This window comes from Globicephala melas, chromosome 18 (assembly GCF_963455315.2).
Source record: "Globicephala melas chromosome 18, mGloMel1.2, whole genome shotgun sequence".
Lineage (NCBI taxonomy): Eukaryota > Metazoa > Chordata > Mammalia > Artiodactyla > Delphinidae > Globicephala > Globicephala melas.
Window position 1 is genome coordinate 56,399,802 of NC_083331.1, and position 27,848 is coordinate 56,427,649.

Sequence of the window (27,848 nt, forward strand, 5' to 3'; positions counted from 1 at the left end):
TTCTGACAACCCAGAGAGCTGAATATTATAAATTTCAATTTAGAGTTGAAAAATGTTTATTAAAATGTACACTTTCAGGTGCCACCTCAGAATTACCTAATCAGATTCTCTGGCAGTGTGGTCTAGGAATATGAATTTTTAATATAGTTGATTTACATGCACATTCAAATTTAAGGAATATTGTACATGAAAAATGTTTCTAAAGAAATATTTGTCATTTGATACACTTTATTCTATTAAAACTAAACCATAATTGAAAAGGTAGGGATAAATTCGTATATGACTGCTATGTAAAACAAACAGCGCTTACTGGTTTTTTAAACCTATTGAGATTTTATAAGCAGTTACTCAACCTGATTTTTATGAATCCAGAAGGATTTATTCAAATACAACCTTCTGCATATATAAAAGAGTTAAGCTGTCTATTTTCTAAGAATTTTATTTCATCAACTTCTATGGACTTTGGCTTGTCCAAAGTGCCTACTTGGAATTCACTGAAATCAACACTTTGAGAGTTTGTGTTACAGAAAGCACCCACAATGTAAAGTTAATCAAGTTAATCCAAACTTTAAAAAATTATCAATGGAGAAATTTTATCTGAGAGACTCAAAACATGAAAAAATTTTCCTTATCTGTTATTATAACTCAGGGAAACTATAAAGTAGGGCAAAATACAGATCATCTAGGGACCATTTGATTTTATAAATGGATTTTAATCAGTTATCCTAATTGTGAAATGATAGATATGTTTTAATAATAGTATACAAATTTTCTGGTTAGATTAACACTTTTCCTTACCTGGACCTTGCAAAAAGACTTATCAGTTTTATTCTTCTTCCTTGGGAAATACTTTCAATACACTATGGTGTGAGGGAAACTTACTACATAATTTTAAAAGATAAATTTCCACGTCCTATTTTTCCAAAGTTTTCAAAAGGTTAAACTAATATATTTTAGAATAAAAACTGTCCAAATTTTAATAGGATTTAACGTTGACATAAAGTTGTATCCCTTGCTCTAACAATATTACATCTACTTAATGTAAATTTTAATCATATAGTATTGTAAGATGTCCCTTGAGGTTTAGTTTAATTCCTCCATTGTCACTATGTAACATTTGATCTTAAAACTAAATTTCTCATATTAATGTACACATATATGACCAACATTTCCAACAGATAGTCACCAGACATAATTTTACATGATATACAGCTAGAAGATTGAATTTTATTGAAAAAAAGGCGCTATGAAGGCAAGTCTTAAAACTACACTGAAAATGGTAATTTCGGTTACTTTAACTGTCCTGCTGTTATACTCCAGAACACACACCCAGCCATTCATGCTACCCTGTGTAAATGTGCTAACAAATTTAGAACTTGGACATTCGTAAATGAAAGATTTAACCCTGAAATTCATTCAACTACCTCCCAAAGCAACAAATTTCCCGAACCAGACAGAAAACTGGACAGCTACATGTAAAAGAATGAAATCAGAGTACTCCCTAACACCATACACAAAAATAAACTCAAAATGGATTAAAGATCTAAATGCAAGGCCAGATACTATAAAACACTTAGAGGAAAACACAGGCAGAACACTCTCTGACATAAATTGCAGCAAGAGTTTTTGATCTACTTCCTAGAGTAATGAAAATAAAAACAAAAATAAACAAATGAGACCTAATTAAACTTAAAAGCTTTTGAACAGCAAAGGAAACCATAAACATAAAGAAAAAAGACAACCCACAGAATGGGAGAAAATATTTGCAGATGAAGTGACTGACAAGGGATTAAGCCCCAAAGTATACAAAGAGCTCATGTAGCTCAATATCAGAAAAACAAACAACCCAATCAAAAAATTGGCTGAAGATCTGAATAGACATTTCTCCAAAGAAGACATACAGATGGGCCAAAAGCACATGAAAAGATTCTTAACATCACTAATTATTAGAGAAATGCAAATCAAAACTACAATGAGGTGTCACCTCATACCAGTCAGAATGGCCATAATCAAAAAATCTACAAACAATAAATGCTGGAGAGGGTGTGGAGAAAAGAGAACCCTCCTACACTCTTGGTGGGAATGTAAACTGGTACAACCATTTTGGAAAACAGTATGGAGGCTCCTTAAAAAACTAAAAGTAGAGTTACTGTATGATACAGCAATCCCACTCCTGGGCACCTATCCAAAGAAAACCATAATTTGAGGATACATGCACCCCAATGTTCATTGCAGCACTATTTACAATAGCCAGGACATGGAAACAACCTAAATGTCCATGAACGGATGAATGGATAAAGATGATGTGGTACATATATACAATGGAATATTGCTCAGCCATAAAAAAGAACACAATAATGTCATTTGTAGGAACATGGATGGACCTAGAGATTGTCATACTGAGTGAAGTCAGTCAAATATTATATAACATATGTGGAATCTAAAAAAATGGTATAAATGAACTTATTTACAAAATAGAAATAGAGTCCAGATGTAAAAAACAAACTTATGGTTACCAGGAGGGAAAGGGAAGGGGAGGGATAAATTGGGAGATTGGGACTGACGTATACACGCTACTATATATAAAATAGACCTACTAATAAGGACCTATTGTACAGCACAGGGAACTCAATACTCTGTAATGACCTGTAAAGGAAAATAATCTAAAAAAAGAATGGATATATGTATATGTATAACTGATTCACTTTGTTGTAGAGCAGAAACTAACACAACATTGTAAATCAACTATACTCCAATAAAAATTTGTTTTTAATATTACGGATCAAGAATATAACATTCGGTTCTAGACAGCTTCCTCCCAAGGAACCTTAGTTGATTGCTATAAAGTGGGTATGCTTTTTTGTTTGTCTCCTTTTCCTTCCCTTATCCTTCCTGTATTATTTCTTTTGTGTTATTTCTAGACACTGGACTATAAAAATCACCACTATAATTAGTTTTTTCCCTTCTCTCAACTCTTAACCCCTTTAAACATTTTTATATTTCCAGTTCACCATTCTCAAGGAATTGCAATAGCTGTCATACTTTCCATCTGTTGACTGTGTCCCAGATGCCTCTGATTGTCATTAGGTGAACCTAGGCCCCTATAATTAACTATCAGGACCAATTTTTACAGAACCCCAAAGGAACTCAGGGGGCATAAGAGAACAAGACATAGGGCTAACAATACCGGTTATGACCAAATTATTTTCTTACAAAACCTTCAGTTTAACTCCAAAGATGTTAATTTGCCTTCTACAATTAGACTAACAAATCTAGAGAATACTTTGAACCCATCTTTATTCTTTTGCCTTATTATACTTCATTATAGCCTCTGAGACTATGCTTTTTGTGTGTCATCAGATGGCCTTAACTCTTTTACATCATTAAAACATGGCATATACATTACATGGTCATCTTGCCTTTCAAAAATTCAAACAAATTTTCTATTTGTTCGTATATTATTAAGAGCCTAGGGTGGTGATTTGCCAGTGGGATACACTAATTTACATAAGACCTTCTAGTCTACACTAAAACATGTGACCCATAATTTATTTCTGATTATTCCTCAATTATCCAATTAAACACCTTGAGATTTACGTGTCCAACAAATGAGTTTGTATAATAAATATATGGGTAAACACTTCAGGAAAAGTAGGTCAAGTATTCAATTAGCAAAAATGGCTTCAAACTTTGGCAAACTAATCTATGTGATTAATTCATTTGGGTGGGTTTAGGCCAACTGAAAACTGAAACAAAAACTGGCTAAGAGGAAGTTTCCAAATGTTACCTAAGTTGTTTCTGATTGTGTTAATATCCTTGCCTTCCTCTGCTGTCTAATACAGTTGCTTAAACATTAATTTCCAGCGATAATTCTGAGACGTCATCCAGCAGACGGCATGTCAAAAAGAAATAGTAGCCTTCATAGTCAATTTAGCTCCTCTGGGAATGAGATTTGACCCAAAGGAAAGAAAGGAATTATTGTGAGGGAAATGTTGTTATCCTTGTTTAACTATTGAAGATGCTAACAGATGGATACCAGTAGCCATTACCCAGATTTGAACAGAATATGCACATTTTACAGCTGAAATCATAAGCTTCAGAAACACCCACAGATAATTGAAATTGCTTTCCTTAACAACTGCATCAATTTGCTTTAGGGCAGACTGTTATCCCTGACTGGTTTTCAGCCAATCAGTTTGCCAAAGAACAAGAAATTAAAACACAAGAAAAACAAAAGAGAGAACACATCTCATTGTTTCACGGAGTGGTTTATAAACTCCTGTGGTTTATAAACTCTTGTTTGCTTTTGTTCACTTACTATTATGTAATATAAATGAATTTACATTGTATATGAATAAATTCAGGTATACTTTTTACGAAACTAATTTCAAATTATTCTTTGGAAAGTAGGATCTGACCTTGTCAAGCCTTTAGAGTTAACTTCTATTAACATGAAACTGAGAAGTTAGAGGAACCATTTAAATGACACCAGAAATGAAAGAAAAATATAAATATAAAATATAGGACATTCTGAAAGACAAGGACCTGGCTTTTGCAACAGTCAACAGCAGAAAGTAAAAACAATGAAAGGACACTGTTGTAAATCAAGAGACTTAACTTGTATAAATACCAAACATAATGTGGCCACCGTATACAGGTCTTGAGTTTAAAAAGAATCATAGAAAATCATCACTGAGACAATTAGGAACACTTAATTTTGATTTGGGTATCAGAAAGCAGCAAAGAAGTATTTTTAATTTTTAGGTGCTTTGATAATTTTTGCATTTATGTTATTGATATATAGGGGCTAAGGATGTACTGCTTCTTCTGCTCTCAACTGTGTTTGAAATTTTTCATAATTATTTCAACTACAAGATCATGTATATATAATGGTGTCCCTTTTTCTTAAAATTATTAAGTAGCTCTTCACAAATTGTAGTGGAAATTTCAGACTCTTTCATTTCTAAATAAGGCCCTTTATGAACTAGAAGTTCTTACTTTTCTGAATTCACCATTCACCCTTATTCACCCACTCAAACCAAATTAAAGTTTTATAAACAGTCATATACCATAACTATTTGCCTTTGCACAGGTTGTACCCTCCGTCTGGTTATTATCTGCTATTTAAAAACAAAAACAAACAAGAAAACCTGACTTTAAAAGAGCACGTGTTACTTGTCTTGCTGCAAGGAAAATCGCCTCTGATTAGATAGTTGAAAAACTCACTCTTAGTATAGAATAGGAGAATGTTAGATAGTTATTAGAAGAAAATGAAAAAGAAGATCTGGTAAAAGCACTTTAGACTGAGTGAGACATGAAAGTCTCTGAAAGTCTACTGAAGGTCAGCTGGGAAGATGGGTGGAATTAACTAATGCCTCTCTTTGGGTACAATTTGTATTTACATATGTTAACACAATTAGGCTCTTACTCCAACCAAGATTTATATTGATTTAAGATGTTTGCTTTGTTTCCAATTTGATATGTATCTTCTTCTTTGTATTCTCACAGCCTTGTGCTTGCCACAGGATACCTTATTAATTATTTTTTAAATTCTCTTTTGCACAATTATAATTAATTTGAAGGTCTGGATGATTTCTTACGATTTATAAACTTGCACCTAGCACAATGTCTGGCTTATTTTACATACTAACTAGGCATTGGGGAATTTGTTTTGAATTAAAGAATTATTTAGAGGAGAATAAGAGTGTGGAGAATATACACACAAACTGTGCCTATTAAAGTGTTAATTTTTAGTAAAGGAATTGAAAGTTAAAATATTTTTATGTGTACTTTTCCAGATAGTGAATGACTTTGCTATTCTTTTAAAGAAAATTAGTACTGTGCTGACTCTGGAAACTGGTCCTAGGTTTTTTTGGGTTTTATTTTTTTGCATATTTTATTGCATGAGCAGTTCAAGAGCAGTTTTAGTATATACCAGTTTCTGGTTTTTAACTTCCAGTCCTTGATAATGTTTAAGTCTTTGAGTTGTAAAATTTCCCCTGAGGATTGGAAATATATTCTTATGATGGCTCCTTGATCTTTTATTGCATCCTCAAACAAATACCTAAAAGGAGATTGAATAGAAATAGAGAATACCAGAAAAAGTACATCACTTAATTGATAATGGGAGCCTTGTTAGAATTGAACAGGACCTATGACTGAGGTCTACTTGACTGGCAGGCTCAAAACTGAAACAGAGAAATCAATTTCAAACCAATCAGATACCACAAATTTCAAGGCTAGAGAAATGTAAAAGAAACTGCTTATGGCTTCTTTGGAAGGAAAGGCCTTTATAAATATAACTATTTATTTTATAAATGTAAGTATTTATGAAATAGAAAATCGTTTTTTCAAAGTAACTGGTAACAGACAAAAGAAATAATTTACACTTGCCCTATGGAATTTTTAAGGATTATATGATTTAGTACATCAATCATGTGATAAACAGAAACTAGCAACAGCTTCAACTTTAGAGAAGAAAACTAAAGTACACAGAGAGTAAGCAACGCGTTCAAGTGAATAAGTGGTGGGTCTGAATTTCAAATTGAGAATTCATGCTCTAGATCTTTTCTTCTGAATTATTATTTTATGTAATACAGACTGTTTCTCCAATTGTGGAGTCTGTATTTCTTCATAATCTCCACAATTATGAAGCAAATTCACAAAACCCAATTAACTGTTTAACTTAAGGGTGATATGGAAAGAATCCTTAATTTGCTTTAATTGCAGCCAAATTTTTATAGTCGTGAAGCACTCTCTTCTCAGAGGATGTTTATAGGCCCAATTTGTCTCTCTCCTCTACGTATGGTTCAAATTCTACCCAAATTTCAATACGTAACTTAAGTGCTACCTCATGTAATTCACTACACAAAAATCATCTCCTTCTGCTTTAGGCTACTATAGCACTTTCTCTATAACTTTATTATGAAACATAATATGTTATGAAACATAACAATAATAATAAAAAGGGAATGGAATTTGAAGATCCAACTTCTGACTCTTCACCTAGCCAGGTATGCAAACTTGGTCTTAGGCCCTCTGAGTCTTGATTTCTTCATCTTTAAACTAAGGTTAATAGCCTGACCACATAAGATTATTCAGTATGATAGTTTATACACGGTATACCACACAGAGTATGAAACATCATTAAGAACCAAATAAATGTTTTCCTTTTTTTCCTTCATTAATCTGAGAATCAGAAGACTCAATTCTGGTCTTTGTCATAGTTGTTAGAAACTTGGCATTCACATGGATTTCATATACCTTGCCTTCATTCCTGTATGCATTCATTCAATATTTGTTGGAGGTCTATAATGTACAAGACACTGTCATAAACTAGAGAAATATTTGTATACAAGTGAGATAGGGATACAACTACACAAAAATCTTAATGGGACATGGTCCCTGTCTTAATGTCTACCTTCAGGTCAAATGAATGGTGACTACTTACCAAAAAATGTTTATCGGACTCTCATGTCTCTTCTTATAATGGCATTAATTCCATCATGAGAGCCTTGCCCTCATGACTTAACCTCATCTTAATTACTACCCAAAGGCTCCACCTCCAAATACCATCCCATTAGGGATTATGGTTTCAACAAATGAATTTGGGATGAGATGCAAACATTCAGTCCATAACATTAAGTTTGTTAGTGATAGTTCTAGAAGCTGGCCAAAGTAGGGAATTCAATCACTTACACATTTGATGTTATTTAAAAGAGAAAAAACAAAAAAGCTGCTTAGTACTGGTTTATTATTCTGATTGAAGTTAAAAATCTTTTGTGCTCACTTATAAAAAGAATCAAGTGGTATGTAGTGAACAATGACCTCCAAAGCATCACTACCATCAATACAATGACAAGTTACATTAGGTGATTTCTTAAAGCATATTTAAAATAAGCTAGTGACATAAGACATGGTGAGAGTTTAATCATTACAATTCCATGCTGAACCTGTCTTTGACCTTAGGTAAATTACTTTCTTTTCTGTGACTCATTTCTCCCATCTTTAAAAGGAAGACATTAGGCTAGATAAGTTGTTAGGCCTTCTCAGCTCAAAATATATTGAATAAATTTTGTATAATTAAATTTCCACAGTTGCTACCCGACATCATCATGTATTCAATGAAAAGGGTCCTGGCAGTTTACGTTGCCACTATTTTCAAGTCACTCTGGCCACAGAATCATTTCTTCAAAATAAGTTTGATTCATATGATAGAGAAACAGATGAAGAGAGGTAGAGAAGCAGAGCTGGTCTGCTAGTTATTGAAGTGGAAATCCCAGAACTCAGCTTCTCCCACTGCCCAGAGTTCTGCAGAGCTGCCTCTGAGCTAGTTCTACTGAACACTCAGGGCTCCAAAACAAGACTGAAAACTAATCGAAATGAAAGAAGCATACAGGCATTGAAATCAGCCATTCCCAGGTTTAAGTTCTGAATTTAACATGCATCATCCGTGTGGGGGCAGACGCAGGTTCTGTGATGCCTTCACACAATCTGGGAGGTTCTCTTTTAAGAAAGAGATCACAGAACCATAAACACAAAAATGTGTATAGGATCCTCCCCACCAAGAAGGGACTGGATATGAGAGGGGTCCTCACGCTTAGCTGAATGACTTAGGATGATTTAGTTAGTGAATCTAAACCTCAGTTTCCTCAGCTTCCAAATGAATAGAGTACCTCTTTTGAAGGTGAGTATGAGAATTAAGTTAGATAATATTTGTAAAGCATCTAGCAAAGACGCAGGAAATTCGATGTGTATTAACTATACTATATATGTGTCAAGGTTTTGTCAAAGACAAATTGTACCAGGCAAAGTTAAATAGGCAAGAAAGATTTTATTAAAGACTATTGAAATCTCTCTATGGGAGATGGATTGATTCAACTATATTGATACCCCAGGCAGGAGGGTTTTAAGCACTGGAATGAACTAGTGGAAAAGTACTAGAGGCCAAGACAGCAGAGGTTGATCAGTGTGATTAGGCATCTGTGTGTGCTCATTGGCACTTATCAAAGCTGGTCTCCTACCTCCCACAGAGGCTGGGGGATAGGAGTGTTGAAAGTTTTCCACTGAACAATTTGGAAATTACATCTAATAATGTTATACTGTTGTTGTCTAATACCAGCAAAGCAGAACCGGGATATATCTTGGCCAGCATCGGCATTGACAAATTTCTAGGAACTTTAAAGTTTCTGAAATATTTATATTAATAGCATTTTACCCATACAAATAACCTAGGGATGGTTAAGCATCTCTTCTCATTTGATAATGTCTTTAACACAAGTCAACATATCAAACAACCCCAACATTTTTTAAAAAATATCTCTCTTTTTACAAGGTGAAAGGAAAATCTTTTGTGAATTTCCAGGGGTCCTCTGGAAAATTCCAAAGTCAATTTGAGATCAAGAAAACTTCATTTGGAATTCTATTTTGGGAAGGCAAAATAACAGAAGTTATCAAAAATGTCAGAAGATTTTGCCACTTGTGATCATGAGTCACTAAAACAATACTTGGCTACCTATTTAACCAAAGTGTCAAAGGATTTTAAAAGCAAATACAGGTGGTAACATGACTGAAACAACAAAAACAACTTTAGCTCTTTTAAATGTGAGAAGACTTGGCTCAAATCAAGTACATGTTCAAGTCAACATAAAACACAGGAAGTTATTCTGATAAGACACAGAATCTTTACCTTCCAGGAAAATTACTCATAAGGAAAAGAAAACCTTTTACAATCTTATTACGAGCAAACCAATAATCTAAGAAACTTCTGTCATTTTAACAGAGAGAAAACCAAACTCTAGTTTTGCATCAGCACACTGTTGATACTAAAGGCTATTAAAAAAGAAAAAAGAAATTAACCCAGTCTTAACTAGCTTTGACTACACAAAATTAGACTCCATTCCTACAAACCTATGGCTATCCCTAACCATTCAGATTTTGTCCTACATTTTCTTCTCATTCAAGAACAACCAGTCACTTTAATTTAGGATAAAATTACTCTTTTTCCCTTAACAAGAACACACCCCACATGACTTGCATACTTTTCTTTAACAAAACACATCCTACACTCCCAATATACTTTGCATACAAAATTGTTTCTCTTTGCCCTAATTATTTCTAGTAGATTCATTTAGATTTGTTGATTATACTTTTTAACCCCTTGTAGGTTATATTTTACAGAGAAAACGAGGAAATAGATCATTATGAACAGTTTTATATCAGCATTCTGTAGCAGACAAGTTTATGAATATACCATCTCACTATTTTTTACACATATACACTTTCTTATGGTGTAATTTCTCAGTATGTCAGTAAGAATATATTTAGTAACAGTTCCAATATATTTAGCTCCTCTGCATCACAAAAATAAGACAAAACTATATAAACTTAAACTTACGCTTAATAATAAAGGTTTTAGTAGATTATCTTAGAAATGACCTAGATATTTCATGGATATTAATTTAGCAAAAGTCTAATGTTTTGCATTACTAAAAATATTTTGGAAACTGGTTTTAAGCAGAGATAAAACATAATTGCAGTTGAAATAAAGTTTATCAGAATAAAATTTATCAGAATAAAATTTATAATCTTAAACATCTGGTAGATATAATATCAGTTTACTTGATCAGTAAACCCAAGTAGAATAAAAATGTATGTTTGTATTACATTTAATGCTGATAATTCAGAAGACAGCTGTTTTTATTAAAACAGCAGCTGCTTTTATTAAACGATAATTGCCAAAGTTTTACCTAATATATGTGAACTTGAGTTTTTAAATATTGGGGTTAATTTTTATAAGAATATACATTTTTGGTACTGTAAGAATCAGAAGCTTAGTAGTTTTTTTAATTTCTGAGAAGTTCAGGAATATTTATATTTATTTATTTCTCTAAACCATTGTAATAGAGCCCCCTTAACCAGATGTTGTAAGTTAATTTGGTAATTCCATCCAGAGGCAGGAAATAGCAGAGCATACAGTCAGCAGAAGTCTTTAACAGAGGATAATCAGAAGAGTGATAATTTCCTATCGAGGAGAGACGCACCAAAGTAACAGACCCAAAGTCAAACAAGATCTCAGCACGCGACAAATACTCTAAAACCAAACACGACAAAAATCAAACACGACAAAAACTCTACCAAAAAAACCAAAGTTCAATCAAATAAGACCTCATTACCAATAAGAACACTATTAGAATTAAAGTCAATTCCTTACCTGCCTCAAGGGTTGGATGTCTGAAGCACTGAATCAGAAGTCAATGGTTCCATGATCTATCAGTCAGGAGTGAAGACAGAGGCTTATAAAATTGCACACCAGGAGTCCCGGGTGAGAGGCCTGGGGCCCAATGATGAATCTTATCCTATCCGAGATGCAACACGAGAGCTGTCAGAAAATTTGCAAAAGACAAAGTTAAGTTGGCAAGGTAACTGGGGAGAAAGATTGAACTCAACTCCACTGAAACAAAAGGTGAGTGAGTTTTCAAGTGCTGAGGTGACCTAGTGGGAAAGTACTAGAGGACATTAGTGGGGTGGTCAGTTCATCTAATGTGATTAGGCCATTTCTGCTTGCTAATTGCAACTTACTGAAGTTAGACTCCTACTCTCTTACAGAGACTGGGAAGTAGTGGCGCAACTTCCTTTGACATTATAATTCAAAGGATGTCTCCCAGGTCCTTGAGGAAGACATTTCTGGACTATCAAACTGGCAAGAGGCTTTGAGATCTATATATATTTTAAGGGTCATTGACAACATCGAAATTAAGCATGGCATAAACCATCATTAACTGAAGTAAATACAATTCTTAAAAGGCAAAATAAAAGCTCATTCATCTTATACATCCGTTTTTTCCTTTTCTAATTGTATATTATGGTTGCTCAAAAATAAGTTATCAAATGAAAGAATCAGTCTCAGATCATCAAGAACACAGAAATCAGATTCAGATTCCGGAAGGAAATCAATGTAGCTGAAGGACACAAGATAAAGAATATAGGAAAGAAATCAGGTTATAAACAAAGGTCAAAGGGAAAAGAAATAGGAGAGCGCAATTACTCAGTCTCAGAATGCATAAACAACCAGAAGCAAACAAAACAAAGCAAAACAGTAGAAGAGATAATGCCTGAGGGGATTAAACTGTCGCATGTGCTTAGTAGTTTTCCTTACTACCTTAAACAAGAGGAAGAGGAATTGGTTCATGCCTAGACCTCAGGCTTCCCTTGGACCTAGGTAAGACGTGTACAAGAACTTTTAAGTTGTTCCCGTTCAAGTTTAAATTTTTATGAAAAATTTCTTATGAATGGATTAATGTGGCATATTCCTCAATCAGTTATATCTTCATTTTTTTAAAACACTATATTAAACAATTACCAAATTTTTCACTTTGTAATATTTGGAGACCAAACTATTTTATAACTTATTAAGTATGTTGCATTAAACGAGTTCTTCAATTTTTGTATTAAAACACCACAGATTTTATTTCCTAGAGAAAAACACATTGCATGTCATTGTTGACTCATAAAACATACAGTTGACATGTCAATGGTCACTAAATATACATTGCTCTGAAAGATGTCTATATATGTATACACACATGTATATTTTATATTTAGTTAGCAGTTTTATAGTCAAATATTTTTAAGGACTAGGAACTATGATGGGGCAAGGAAATCTGACAGAATGTGGCATGCTGAAGTTTATTAGAATCTACTGTTGATAAATTATTCCTAGGCCATGAAAATGTTTCATATCAGGCAAAAGTCATCTATTATGTAATAATAATGAGTATACCTCATCTTGCCTTTATTTTTGAAAATCTCAGAAATGGCCATACACTGCTGAAACACAACAAACCATAAAATACTTCAGAAACTAAAAGTAAAATTGAATATTTAGTTATTTGGTGTTTGTTATGGTGTACACAATATATCATATATTTCCATTTATTATTTTTAAATAAAATGCTTTGAAAATACTTTTGAGCATGTATTAAAGAACTGACAAGTCCATTAGTCTAAAAATAACCAGTAAAAATATATCAAAGAAAAAATGTGCAATTGCTAGATTTATATAAACAGTAGAGAGAGCCAGACTGAATATAGTAAACTGCAGGATTTCCTATGAGAATGTTTGATATTATCTATGTTATAACTCCCAATTTCTTTACTTCATAGCCTGAGAACAGAGGACATTCAGAATCTTCTCTGGGGGACAAAAGAGTGTATCCCTAAAGACTTTTTCACCCTTACTTGGAAACTTGTTGTGACATACACTGCCAGAGATTACTGGTCTATATTCCCTTTACTTTTGTTTGCTATGCAGATAGATAATGAATTCGTCTTTCGGTGTTACTAATTCAAATTAATTTATATGAGTGCTTGTTTTATTTGAAAATCTCCCTAATTTATTTCTTTGACATCCTTCCCAATCTTGTTCACAAAAACAACAAAATATGTGAACACTCTGTTTATGTGGCAACTGGGTGCATTAGAAATGCAGAAAACAAAAATTAGCATGTTGGGTCAGATCCGTGATTGATATACTTTGACACTTTGTCTTTGATAACTGCATTAGGGATGAACTTTTTTTTTTTTTTTTTTTTTTGCGCGGTATGCGGGCCTCTCACTATTGTGGCCTCTCCCGTTGTGGGGCACAGGCTCCGGACGCACAGGCTCAGCGGCCATGGCTCACAGGCCCAGTCGTTCCGCGGCATGTGGGATCTTCCCAGACCGGGGCACGAACCCGTGTCCCCTGCACCGACAGGCGGACTCTCAACCACTGCGCCACCAGGGAAGCCCCAGGGATGAACTTCTGTAAAATCATTTCCCCACTGACTCTTCCCAGCATGGCTGACTTTTTCATTGCATACTGCCAAATTTTGCGAGCACTGGTTCAGTGTTGATGGGCAGGTTCAAAGTTGGGTGGAAACTGTTGAGGGTCCAAAGCTGTCTTGTGTTCTGTAGAAACCAGGGCAGGATACATAACCCCTATTTGAGTTACTACTGCTTAGAGGATTAGTACTCCCTGAACTCAGATACCTTAAAGAAATTTTATTAAAACTTTTTTTTTTTTTTTTTGCAGTACGCGGGCCTCTCACTGTTGTGGCCTCTCCCGTTGCGGGGCACAGGCTCCGGACGCGCAGGCTCAGCGGCCATGGGTCACGGGCCCAGCCGCTCCGCGGCATGCGGGATCCTCCCGGACCGGGGCACGAACCCGTGTCCCCTGCATCGGCAGGCGAACTCTCAACCACTGCGCCACCAGGGAAGCCCTAAAATTTTCTTTTTTATTGTAGTCCCTTCATTCCCTGAGTTAGGGCCATAAGTTCACTAGAGCTTGAGCCATAGATAAACTCAAGTTGTAGACAATCACTGCTCCCCAAAATCACACTGCCAATCCTCCTATGATTTAAGCTATCTACTTACTCATTTTCATCTGCTTCCCTGATTTTCTCTTTTAGAATATATTCTCTCCAATTAAGCTACCCATCTTTTCATGCAAACTGACATGTATCACTAGGTCATCAGAGAAGTTCAAACACATCTCCATTTTTCCCTGTAGAACCAATTTAGTCTCAACCTGAATAAGCCCCTACTGAAATTTAAAAAATTTTATACAGTTCTTCTGACTAAAATTATCCATCTTATAGGATAACACTCAGAACTACTACATTTAAATATGGGTAGAAAAGGTTTTGCTTTTACTACCTAGCTTTTTTGTTTACTTTCTTCCCATCCACTGACTGTGAATATAACAAACACCTTTTATTTTTTCCTCCCAGTTAAGTAAATTGTTCTTTATTATTCATATTTGTATTCTAAAACTATATGTAAACAATACCTCACTGAGGTGGGGAATAAAGGGAATTAATTATAGGTGAAATCATTTCCCCTGCTATGCTCTGAGTGCTACACTAACATGAACTTCTTACTTATGTGAATTGAACTTGAGACTCACTTATGGCCATCCAGCAATATGTGACAGAGCTGTGCCTGAACCCAGGCAACGTGGCTCGAGAGACATCTTAACCACTGCACTATGCTACCCTGTTCTTTCTTTAAGCTAGCCTAGAATTTAAGAACATCCTAGAAGTACTATTGGCAAAAGGTTCTTCCTTTCCTCTGCATACCATTGATCCTCCCTACAGGAAGAAGGGTGATTTGTTTTATTAATAGTGAACAAAATTGGACATGTGTTAGTCTCCCCACCTCATAAGTATGTTAGAGGTTACAAGCACATTTGGTTTGCTCCTTGTCCTTAGTCTATTTTGGCAGACTCAGATTGTCTGTGCAAGACCTCACTCTCCTCACACGTGGACCATAATTTCCAGACCTGGAGGTAGAAGTGTCTTCAAGTTCAGGTCATGTTCTCTAACTCAGCCAGACTGAGAACAAAGCTAATATGTAGCTCATCAGTTTACATTTGTGCCTATTATTCAATTGGTTCAAAACTAAGTTTTGACCATGATGTGATTAATTTCTGGCATTATTCCAACTATTAACACTCATTGAAAACTTACTATGGATCTCTCAAGCACTTATTTTGTAACTTCATTTCTTTGCCACTTCAGTACAGCAAAACTATGACGTAGGTATTAGTATACCCATTTTAGTCATGAAAAAACAGTTTCTGACAGTTTACCTATCTTGGCAAATTTATTTAACGTACTACATCTAGTGAATAATAGAGTTCTTTTCAGAGCCTCACACCCTTCATGTTTTGCTTGAATTAAATAGTAAATAGCTGATGGCCTATCAGAAGCTCACTGGAGTGTTTAATATGCCTCCTCCCAAATTATTAGAAGCTTGTATAAAATTGCATTGCAGAATTTTGCCCTCACTTCATTTGTCTTCCAGGGTATAACATTATGTGAGGAAATTTCCAAAGACTAAACATCCTTGTAAAATACTGTCTTAGCTGGAGGAAAGTCAGATTAAATAAAGATAATGTAGAAAGTGTTATAATCAATGAAATCAAATTATTTCTCTTTTTCTATTTTACAGTTGTCTTCAGTTACTGAAGGAGTTTTGCCAATGGTACCTTTCCTTTGTGTAATGTATACTATAAAAATAGAATTGTCTTTAAATCACAGTAGTGGAAGGGAAAATATAGAAAGTTTAACAAATGCACCCCCCCCACCACACACACACACATACAGGACACAGACAAACACACATGTTTACTGTTAAAACTGATTTATAAAAATATTTGTGGAATGTTTTAACATTTTATATTGTTTTGGATTAATGATATACTTGCATATGTGGATGTTCTAAAACATTCAAAATTGTAAATGTCAAAGGATTCTACAGTCATCTAATCTATGCTATTCATAGAAATTTTTTTATGCAAAAAAAAGTGTTTCTTTAAAAAAATATGATGAAAAACAAAGCTTTTTCTCTAAGATCAGGAAAAATATAAGGATGTCTAATCTCACCACATTTATTCAACATAGTATTGGAAGTCCTAGCCAGAGCAATAGGCAAGTAAAAGGAATAAAAAGCATCCAGACTGGAAAGAAGAAGTAAAACTGTCTCTATCTGTAGATGGCATAATATCATATAGAAAACCCTGAAGACTCCACCAAAGACCTGTTGAAATAAAATAATTCAGTCAAGCTGCAGGATACAAAATCAACAAAAATCTGTTGTAATAATAATAATGTTCTAATAATAACTTATTAAAGAAAGAGAAATTTAAATAATCTCATTTACAGTTGCATCAAAAGAGAAAAAAATACTTAAGAATAATTTTAACCAAGAAAGTGAAAGGCCTATACACTGAAAACTATAAGACACTGATAAAGGAAATAGCATACCCATAAAAGGAAAGGTAATCTATAGTCATTGACTGGAAGAATTAATATTCTTAAAGTGTCCATACTATCTAAAACAATTTACATATTCAATGTAACCCCTATCACAATTCCAACGGTATTTTTCACAGAAATTGAACAATCCTAAAGTTTGTATGAAACCACAGAAGACCCCAAGTAGCTAAAGTAATCTCGAGTAAAAAGAACAAACCTGGAGGCATCATGCTCCCTGATTTCACACTATATAACAAAATTATATTAATCAAAACTGTATGCTACTGACATCAAAACAGACACATAGGTCAATGGAACAAAACAGAGAGCTCAGAAATAACCTATGCTTATATGATCAATTAATATACAACAAAGGAGGTAAGAATATATGAGGGGAAAAGGACAGTCTCTTCAATAAATGGTGTTGGGAAAACTGGACACATGCAAAATAATAAACTGGACCACTGTCTTACAACATACACAACAATTAACTCAAAATGGATTAAAAATTTAAATGTAAGACCAGAAACCATAAAACTACTAGACAAAAACATAGGTGGTAAGCTCCTTGACATTGGTCTTGGCAATTATTTTTTGAATATGAAACCAAAATCAAAAGTAAGAAAAGCAAAGGTAAGTGAGACTAAATCAAATTTAAAAGCTCTACACAGCAAAGGAAGCCATCAACAAAATGAAAAAGCAACCTACTGAATGGGAGAAAATATTTGCAAGTCATGTATCTTGCATACATGGGGGTTAATATAAAAAGAACTCATACAACTCAACAGCAAAAAAAAAAAAAAAAACGATTAAGAAATGAGCAGAAGATCTGAAAAGACATTTTTCCAAACAAGATATCAGATGGCAAGGAGGTACATGTTAAGGTGCTGAACATCTCTAACCATTAGGGAAATGCAAATCAAAACTACAATGAAATATCACCTCACACCTGTTAGATGGACTATTAACAAAAAGACAAGAGGTAAATGTTGGAGAGGGTGTGGAGCAAAGGGAATCCTTTAGTGCACAGTTGGTAGAAATGTAAATTGGTGCAGCCATTATGGAAAACAGTATAGAGGTTCCTCAAAAATATTAAAAATAGAATTACCACATGATCCAGCAATTCCACTTCTGGATATTTATCCAAAGAAGATGGAAACACTAATTCAAAAAGACATATGCATCCTCATGTTTATAGCAGTGTTATTTATGACAGCCCAGATATAGAACAACTTAAGTGTCCGTCAATGGATGCATGGATGGATAAAGAATGCAGTCTATAGTCACCGTGGGATATTATTCAGCCATAAAAAAAAGAATGAAATTTGCTGCTTCTGACAATATAGATGGACCTTGAGGGCATTATGTTAACTGAAATAAGTCAAAGAAAGACAAATACGATTGACCTCACGTATATGTGGTATCAAAAAAGTAAACAAAACAAGCTCATAATTACACAGAACACATTGGTGGTTGCCAGAGATGGGGGTAGGTGGGTGGGAAGAGGGTGTCAAAATGTACAAACTTCCAGTTATAAAATAAATTATTCATGGGGATGTAATATACATCATGATGACTATAATTAATACTGTATTGCACATTTAAATGTTGCTAAGAGAGTAGATCTTAATATTTTTCATCACAAGAAAAAAATTCTAACTACATAAGGTGACGGATGTTAACTAGACTCATCATGTTGATACAAATATCAAATTATGACATTGAACATCTGCAACTAATATTATGTCATTTATACCTCAATTAAAAAGAAACTTTACCAGAGAATTCCATGATATTAAATTTCATTGAGGAATAATGTCCTAAAGCTGAACTAAACTCCACTTTGATGCAGCTTATGCTTTCTCAGAGATTCATATCAAAATTTTGAGAAGCAAAATTCACTAAAATCTCCTGCTAAATAAAATAAAGCATTGACTTTTGAGCCACATAAATAAGAGTTGATTTTGACTCCACTATTGAGCACCGATATGGCCCTGAGCAATTTCAATAAACTTTAAGCTCTTTGTTCTTTTTATTAAAAGTGGGATAAAGATGTCTAGATATGTTCTGATTATTAATTGAAATATACATAAAACACAGGTATATTTTGCTAAAAAATGTGGGTGGTAAAAATTGCTTAAACTTTCACTATTTGTAAAATAATTCAGTTAACGTAATAAAAACATAAACTACAAAAAAATGGGATGCTTTACATATACAATTAAGGAACATATTCATTTGTCCAGAGAACCCCAGACTTCTATGTATGGATCTAGAATGCCCACTTTCCACATGACAGTAGAAATGGCAGTTATGTCTCTTATTAGCATAACTTTGCCAACATTTCTCATGCTGTATCAAGTTACATTGTTTTAAGTATCAGTTTAGAAAAAGGAGTTCTATAGTGAATCAATGCCATAGTAACTCATAATTCCTAAGTTTGAATTCTACCATGCTCAAAGCATAACCTAGCTATGCACCATCTCAGTAATATAAGAAATTAGCTGTCAGAGCAGACCTGAATATACTCTTCAAATACAAAGCCACTGTTTTCTATTTTTTAATCTCCATTAGAATGCAGTGTAAGAGTATGGAGCTTAGAGTCAAACAGCTTGGGCTTGCATTATTATTTTAATACTTTCTATCTCTTCAGTTTTAGAGAACTCAATTGACATGTTTTATCTTGAAAGACAGGGTGGTGACACCTACCTGGACATGTAATTTTAGGACATCACAGAAATCCAATTTTATTGAATGAATAAATGAATGTATCTTATGAATAATTCTGAAACAACTGTTCTTTACGGTTTTTCAGGCTTAGCTTCAAACATAGTCATAAGATGATTGTGTAGGCATTTATGTAATGTGACAGAATTTTCCATCTCACAGTGATATATGCAGGTGGCAATAGTGTTGCAGAGAAATGTCTTTATGTTTCTAACCCCTAATAAACCATTCGGTATGTGTCCCCCATTGTTCACTTTCAATATCTGTTTTCTTTTAATATCACAGTAGTTGCTAGCTCAATTACAAAAGTTTCTTTTTAATATAGCAAATATGTTTTATTTCCGTAGATATTGTAATATGAGGCATAAATAATTTTGGCATTAATACAAAACATTTATTGAGCCTCACTCTGGGCAATGCTTAAATGTGACAGGTGCTTAATAGTGACGGATTTGATCCCAAGGAAGTTAATTTATTCAGCCACTGGGTTCTATTTGGAAAGTTTCCCTAAAAGCTCTCTAGTAATAGCTGATTGTATTTCTATTTTATATTACTTGAAAGCCATGGCTGATATTTATTCTGTACCTGGTTTCCCACCACATGTATCACAATAATAATTCTTGTGACTTAGAGCAAATATATCTTTATAATTGCTTGTAGGATAAGACAGCATTCCTAGGAGAAGAGAAATCCATGTTTTTCAGAGAAATAGATTCAAGTTATTCCTGTATTAATATTTTGGGAAGTAGAATAAATGCCATAGATTTACCTAACAATTTGAAGTTACAAAGTAGATTTAACTTCTTCAGCAGTTCAAATGTGATACTAAAAAAATAAATACAGCTTTTCCCCTAGCTAACGAGAAAGCTCACAGGAATCAGCATATTTTAGAGCTCAACTGTTTTTTATATTCTGGACTTACTTTCATTAAAATGAAGTCTCCTGTCCCATCGCACAATGGTGGCAATTCACTTGGATGTTACATAAATAGTGTAGAAAGCACTGAGACAAATTTCTAGGAGAGTAGGTACTTGGAGATATAAGTAGAGTTCTTCAATCAGTACCTATGGCAGCTGCAGCACTAAATATTCACTTAGTACAGACACTCAACTCTGTAAGTCAAGTACAGAATACTAAGTTTTGTACAGCTGCTTCCCTGTTCTCGCCCCTTTCAGGAAAAATATGTTGACTGTTTTATATAATTTTTGTTTAAATTTAAAACCTATATGACACAGCATGCAAATTTATATTGATATTAACATTTTATTTTATTATGTTTATGTTAATCTTTTTTGAGTGTGAACTGAGTATGAAAATAAATACTTTCTCCACATGATACTAACTTATAGCATTCACTACCCTTACAGCTATGATTTTGCTGTAATACAAAGGTTAAATTTCACTGTAGATAATTCTAATCATAGTTCTGAGGTGCTCTCACTTTCTACAATGTTCTTTTAAATTTAAGGGACATTCTGTTCCAACATAGTCAATCTATACTATACTCCTAACATACTCTTACCTTGCTCTTGATAGCATTTTAGTTATCCACATTAACATTGTACTTCTCTTGAATCATGGAATTAAGAGCTGCAACTCTACTGCAATGACTTGTACAATGCTTTCCTCATGGAATGGCTTATTCAATATCAAGTATTTTTTTAGTATAATCAGATAGCACCTCTACATTGACATTTACCTAGATTTCTTTATAGCTTCTAACCCAGAAATACATGAAATGGCAATTCTGATGTAGAAACATCCCTTCTGGGAACTTGGTCTTTTTACCATCTGTATTTATTTGTATCTCTCCTTCGGTGGCCTCATCCCACCTCCTGGAATTAAATGCAGGAATTAAGCCAGGTGGTAACATCACTTAAATGTATACCATTAGTCCAGGTCTTGCTCCCCAAACCCAGACTCAAGTTGAAGCTTCATACTCACTGTTTGCTACACAAATACCGAATAGTCATCTCAAACTCTGTGTGCCCCATCTGAACTCCTGCTTTTCATACTAAACTGCGCCCACTTTTAATCCCTTTTCAGTCTCACATCAGGCAGTAGCCATACTTCCAGTTGCTTGGTCTGAAATTGGTGTTGTCTGTGCTCAACAGAATTCTCTGTAACCAGGAACTGACCATTTTCAGCACTTCCACTGCTGTCACTAAGTTTGCTGTATGGATCACTGGAATAACCTTCAAAGAGGTTTCCCTGCTTCTACCATTACTCCTACCTTCTGTTCTTTATAGGCCACCCAAATGACCTTTTGAAATGCAAGTCATGGCAGGTCACTCTTTTGCTCAAAATCCTGAAGTGGCTCCCCTTTTCACTTCAGGTTTATTGTCTGCAAGGCTCTACATAACAAAGTCCCTATTATCTTACCACCTGTCCCATCCCTCTCTTAGGTATGCAGACAGCCCTCCTTGATATTCCTGGAACATGCCAGGCTTGCGCCTGCCTCAGGGACTTTGCCCTAATTGTTCCCTCTACATGGACCATTCTTTCCCCAGATATGCCTATGGTCAACAGCTCCATCTCAGTCTTTAATCAGTTGTCACTTTCTCAGGGACGCATACCCTGACCACCTCACTTCATAATGCCACTTTCTTACACCTCCCTCCCCCATATCTTCCCTCTTAGTTATACATCCCTAACCTTACCTGGCTCTTTTTATAGCACTTATCACCCTCCAATATTCTATATTATACCTGTTTTATTTTGTTAATTCTTTTTTGTCTATCTCAACTAAAATTGTACAACATAACATTAGATATCACCTTGTTTTTTTCTGATGTACCCAAGTGCCTAGTCAAGTGCTTGCAGGTATATAATGAGTAGTTTTTGAATGAATGGATTTCTAATTTATCTCAAATCACGCAGCCCAAGTGTAGCCTGTAGCTAAATATTACATTCAAATTTTTTCATGACATTCAATTGCTATTTTAACAATCCCAATTTGTATAAAAATTAAGAATACTTTAGATACTCTGGAAACTCAAGTCTTAAGTATGTCTTGTTACCTCATTCACAATGAATTGTCTTATTTTAATTCCCTTTTTGAAAAAGCAAGCACTCGTTTACCTCATATATTCATTGTGGTCACAAAGTTTATTCACAGCAGGATTCTTCTTGAGATGACTTCTCAAATCTCCAAGTCTTTTTCTACATACCTCATAGGCTACTTCTCCCTAATTGCTTCAGGTAATGGCGTGACTTATCTCTGCCTTCATATTTTTCTACTTTAATTTTGTTTTCATTCCTTCTAGAATGTGAAAGAATCACTTATTTTCCTAAGTTTACTTACACAGCCATGTTAATTTGTGATTTAACATAAATAATAATCAGTTCATAAATGTGAATGGCTTCTTTCAATAAATTATTCTAGATTATGAGTGAGGAACCATCTGGTTAGAACTCAGTGGAATCAATTTTCAGCATCACATTCCCCAAGTTATGGGTGTGATTCCCTGATTCATTCTGTGTTAAAAAATACGCCCAAGTGCTGTTATGGAAGACAAAGTACTGGTGTCAGTGGTCTCCTTGCAGAATATCATTATAAGCGGCAGCTATGCCACAATGAAAGTGTAGCTGGCAGTAAACCATGAGCCATACCAATTACATTTGAAAGTAAAATATTCCCAGTAATGAAATATATTAATTTACAGTGAAAGCTATTGAAATCTTAGGAAAATGAGATTTCCCTTACCTTGGTGCATCTCAAGGAATTTTGTATTCCTGCTAACCTATTTGCTTCGTGTCTTAAATATTTTGCTCTCTAAAAACGATGGCTGTGCTGACAGTTCTCTCTTCCTTCTTTGTATGAAGAATATCTCAGGTAATGGAGATGAGGTTCCTAACTAACATTTCACACTAACATTTCATTTGTGGACAAGTATCTGTCAGATATGACTCTAATAAGACACTCAAATAGAGATGTGTCACAAGCGGTGACCAATACCTTCAGGTGGTAGAACATTCACACAAGTCATGTCTATCTGAATCATCTAAAGGTAACTTTAACATCTTCACAAAATTGAAGGTTATATCATGCAGGAGAAAGAATTTCTTACCCTCAATAAATTTCTGTAACAGGAATCATTCAATGTGATAGTATGCTACAAAATTTGGTACTTTTTAGCTATAGCAATCTTGAACCAGCTTCATGCTGAGTAAGACCATACATTTCAAGTAGAACTTTTGATAGTGGGCTACATATAATCATTCATTTGTTAAAATTTTAAGCTAAATGAGTGCATTTTATTAACTTAATTACCTTATTAAAATATTTTTGTTAAAGTCGATTTATTGAAGTGGGGAAGAATTTATTTATAATTAGGCCTGGTTTGAGGCAAAATTATGATATTGCTACCATTTGTTTGTCAATGCTGTGTTCTTCTGTGGCTTTCAATGTCTTTCTCCAAATGTGCCCAAATTTGTGACCCAAATCTTTACCCAAGCTATTCTTGCCTCACCGTGCATACGTAATGAATAGTTTTGTTGAAACAATAAACAAGTGCCTATCTTTATCTGTATCTACGAACAAGGTTTATCCATCACTTTCTTTATATCATCTTCTGCACCAATAAATTAAAACTCACAAGAAATGATCTGATATAAATAAGTACATTTAGCAAACTAAAACTTTGATATAAAATATGGTTGAAATGATATCTAGATGATCAGTTTCTAAATGATTGAGTTTTCTCTTATTAAAATGACTGTAAGGTTACAAATTGTTATTATATAGAATTTGGCCAGGATATACACATTGGAAACCCTACTCTCCCTATAGCTCCATAAGGGAACAATATTCACAGATAGTAAAGCAAGAAAAAACAGATTCAGCACTGTAGTCCTTTTTTAGAAGTGGACCCCATGGTACAATGTGGGATTTCTGAATGCAGGGTAGAATCAGGTAATGTCTTATTTTTCTGTGCAAGAGAGTTCTAAGATTCCATGAAACAAAGCAGGCCCAGGGTAACACAGACAAACACACACAAAGTCTAGGGTTATACAAACCGCAGTCTGAGGAAAGAGCACATTTGTCAGGTTCAGAGGAAAACAAGTGGTAGAGGAACAAAAAGCACTGATTCCACAGAGTACGGGGACAGCTCAGGCATGGCTGCTGTCTGCCTGTTCCTCCACTCTGTGCTAGGATAAGAGAAAGCATCCAACAAGTGCAGGGGAAACTCTGGGAAGACGAAAGAAACATCAGCGCCCAAACCACTGAATTTGTATAATATCATGGATATTTTAACAGGACCAAGCAATATTCTCAGCCTATCTTTTCTCTCTGCCATTTCTAAGCACATATTCACAACATTTTTTAATTATATTAACCCCAAAACTTCATAATGGATTTCAAAGTGCCCCTCATCACCCTAAGATCAGAAAAAATTTTAGTCTAACTTTTACTACTTTTTTCTCCCACCAAAGGCATTCATTTTTTTTGAAAATCTTGTTATATCTAAATGTTATAAAGAAAAAAATGCTCAGAAGTTCAAATTTTGGGTATAGTTACGGTATTGTGCATATTTCTTTACTATTTTTTACCTATGTTTGCATAATTGATATCTGACTATATATAATTATAAACTATTTATTCTATAGCTATGTTTATATTTGAAGATGTTGTTCTTGACACCAAGAATACAGCATTGATAAAACAAATTAACGGTTCTCATTTTTCCAGTGTGAGACAGGCAATAAACAAAAAAATGAATATACCAGAACAGAATGCAAAGAAAATGAAAGCATAGTAAGGGGAAGATAGTGGTGGGGACTGGGCTAGGATTTTCCACATCACTGTTGCTGAAGAAGTTGATAGTGTGACATAAGTGCAGAGATGTAAATATTAGGGGCACTTCCCATATTCTTAAAATTCTAATGCCTATTTTAATGGTTTCACAGTATTCTTCTGTATTTATGTGCTATCATATTTAGTTAGATGCCTATTGTTTGAATTTGGGGTTAACTTTATGATATAAGTGGACTGCTGCCAACATATATAGTGTAAGACTTGCTCACACTTCTAATATTTTCCTAAGAATAGACATTTAAATGTGGATTTACTATGTCAAAGTTTAATATTTATAATGATCTAGTAACCAATGTTGGTCTGCTTTTCAGAATGCATGTAACATTATATGTGGTTTCTAGAAGTATATAATATTGCTCAGCTCCTTATATGAAAGTCAATATTGTTGATTACTTTTTTCTTTTCTTTTCTTTTTTTTTTTTGTGGTACGCAGCCCTCTCACTGCTGTGGCCTCTCCCGTTGCGGAGCACAGGCTCCGGATGCGCAGGCTCAGTGGCCATGGCTCACAGGCCCAGCCACTCCGCGGCATGTGGGATCTTCCCAGACTGGGGCACAAACCCGTGTCCCCTGCATCGGCAGGCAGACTCTCAACCACTGCGCCACCAGGGAACCCCCCAGATTACTTTTTTCATTTTAACTGATTCAGTAGGAAAAAAGGTAGTTTTTTTGTTTGTTTTTAATTGTTATTTCCCTGAATACTAGTGTAAGTGACCATGCGGAGCACAATTTTTCTTCCCTCTCATTTTGCAGTTTCTGTTCAGGTGTTCAAGTACCAATAGATCTATCAATTATTTTACTCTTACTCTTTACTCTTACCCTTATGCTTACTTACTCCCAGTAGCTTCTCATTATTGCACAGCAGTTTAGAAACTCTTTCTGTAGCAACAATAAGTTCTGCAAACAAAATTTTATGCCTCAAAGGAAAAATAAGTATAGAGACCCAGTGTATTCGAAGGGGCTCAGAGATAAGACCTCCAACCTCTTGCCTGACTACCTGCTCCACAGTGGGCTCAAATGGGTTCCTCTAAACTTATTTTTTTAATATGCCACAGGAAAAAGTATATAGTTCTTAAGATTCTCGATAGTTTTGCTAACTTTAAAACTCACTTCTATCTCTTGTCTCCAAAACTCTAGCCATAGACCTCAAATTGCAATTTCCCCATATATGTCATAGTCTCAATTACTTTCTTGCCTTTTCCTTCTGGAGGGAATGCACTCTCCCCACCTGGTCCACTTCAACTCCAAAACTACTATCAAATTTCAGTGCAGTAAGACTTTCTCTCACCTCCCTTCCAACCTAGGTCAGGCATCCTTGTTCCATTTTCATGATGGAGTGTATCATTCTCAGCCTACTTCTATTATTATAACCATGTATCTACTTTTGATCTCTTATACCAAATTCCTTGGTGATACAGATGATGTCATATGCATATTTTTCAGCATTCAGTGGATAATCAAGAAATGATTCTTAAATAAATGGAAACAGGAAAGGTCTTTACCTTTCACTCATTCTGACATCTTCCTAGAATCCCCAACAACATTTAAACAATTCATCTCTCACATCAATGCCTAATTATTTTTAGAGAAAACTTCAATCATGACACTTAGTGCTAAAAAACATTCAATATTTTCCTGTTGCCCACCAAGCTAAATCAAAATGGCACATCTTGATTTTAAAAGTCTTCTATACTACAGTCCCAGTCTGTTATTTTAGCCTGTTATGGAGATGATCTGCCTGCAAAATCTGTGAACCTCTCAGCATTTTCTACCACTATTTCCCCAGCATCTGCCAGTAGTCATTGCATTATGAAGGACTTCCTCTTTATTCATAATGTTCATCTGCTTTAATCGTCTTCCCTGATACCTCCCAATTGGAGGAGAGCTCTATTTCCTCTGAACTGTTATATGACTTTCTAATTCTCTTATAGCACATTATTTTTGTTACATGCACTTGAATATTCTTCACTTCTGTGTTCCACAAAATCATGCTTATATTTCTATTCACAGTTATACCATGTTAAAATGAGTTTCACAGATTATTTATTTGATATACAATGTTTTAAATATAGTAGGTGATCCATACATATTCATGGAACTTAATTAACAAATATTTGACTTAAGAATGAAAATATACCACCAAGTCATTTCTGGCTTAGCTAAATAACTATTTTCTATTTTCACTCTCTCTGAATAAGTATTCTTCTACTACTTTACTTGATTCTCCTTGAATCTTTCATTACTTAACCTCATGGATGTTAACTGTATCTGGTTACCATTACACCTAAAGAAGATGAAACTTCCATTTTGTTAAGTCATATTCCTATATTGATAAAAAACTAATATTGAATAGCTGTTCTCTTTTCCCTGTTGTGTTTAGAAGATCAAAAACTACTTTAAAATACTAGATAAACCTGAAGTATTTAATGGTTCCAGGAAATAAGTGAGTGGAAAAAAAAAAAGATAGTAGCAGGTCAAAGAGAAACAAGAACCAACCTTAAGAAGCATTC